The following is a 1,221-nucleotide window of genomic DNA, read 5'->3' as shown; positions in this document are numbered from 1 at the left end:
ATTCCACAATACATAGTCTACATTCCATTTGCGATTATTTCTGAGATGAGTGGTATATGAACGAAAAGTGGTGACTGGTGATACGGATGTAAATAAATCATGAAATTAATGATTGTCTATTCTTATCACTTTCGGCACAGAGTCACCACAGTCTTGTACCAAACTCGCTGCATTTCGGCTTAATGAATTGAGTAATAAGCAGCAAGTACTATGTTGGTCAGAGAAAGCTTCCGGGTGTGACACGAGTGATCCATCGCACGGTGAACAGTCACCCGTGCCGGATTCTTGCCAGCAGAATTCTCTGTTTCAAATGACGCGTGGGAGGATCGAACCAACGGTCTACCGGAGCACGAGGATCCTCCGTGGGAAGATCTTTCGCTTTACGAGCATACAAATTTCGTAACAGACATTATGTTCACAGTTTCGTTTGGATGCGTAGCTGTCGACCAGCTGTACCCGTGAGACTCTGACGCCAATTCCTTCCTGTTGTAAGGTGCAGTTGAACTGGAGTGCTGAACGAAGCGTAACGATACATTCGACATTTCTTTAGACCGGCAATAGCTCAGTTGGTAGAGCGTCCGACTGTAGATTTTTGGTTATCGGATGGTCCCTGGTTCGATTCCGGGTTGCCGGAAATAGATTTTTGATATCAATCATTTTAACAGGTGATCCCAACGAGATAGTGATCCCTATAACTTTCTCTAAGGCCCCCTGCGTCTGTCTTGTCCCTGTGACATAACATTCGAGCAGAATTGTCCGCGCCCTTGCCCCAGTACAATGTTCACTTGCCCGGAGTTTGCCTTCGGCGCGAACGTAAGGAATCCGATGAGGCTGTCACAATGCTAATTGACATGTTCCCGACCGAAGACGTTTATCTTTGTCAGTGACCATGGAGGTCGACGCAATACATGAAAATCAACTTTGTCCGAGGGATGCGGGCAGCGGGCGAAGTAGGAGGCATGATGCAGCGAAAAGGTCGTCACTAGCATTTACCTCCCGGCTGCGGCCTAGCAGAAGACCATTGTATATACTTCGAGCCAGATATATGGCTAAAGTGATATATAAGGGTCGAAAAAGCGGTCGTGCTAGTTGCATAAACTTCTCACTGCGCTCCTTAATTCTCAATTCGAGTCTGTTCGATCATGGTGTGTATCTTGCGGATTGCGATCTCCATCCCTACGAATCCTTCACAGCCGAAGAGGAGTGTGTGCCTGGAGCATC

The 1,221-nt window shown here is 47.1% G+C and overlaps 1 non-coding gene across 1 annotated transcript; it reads left to right on the top strand.

The window, feature by feature from the left end:
* The first annotated feature begins 551 nt into the window (after nucleotides 1-551).
* On the top strand, nucleotides 552-634 carry Pmar_PMAR017854. The gene has a single exon. It is a non-coding gene; the product is annotated as a tRNA-Tyr (tRNA).
* The last annotated feature ends 587 nt before the right edge of the window (nucleotides 635-1,221 follow it).

Source organism: Perkinsus marinus, assembly GCF_000006405.1.
Source record: "Perkinsus marinus ATCC 50983 genomic scaffold scf_1104296939276, whole genome shotgun sequence".
Lineage (NCBI taxonomy): Eukaryota > Perkinsozoa > Perkinsida > Perkinsidae > Perkinsus > Perkinsus marinus.
The sequence above is the reverse complement of the archived record's forward strand: the minus strand, read 5'-3'. Positions and strand labels throughout refer to the sequence as shown.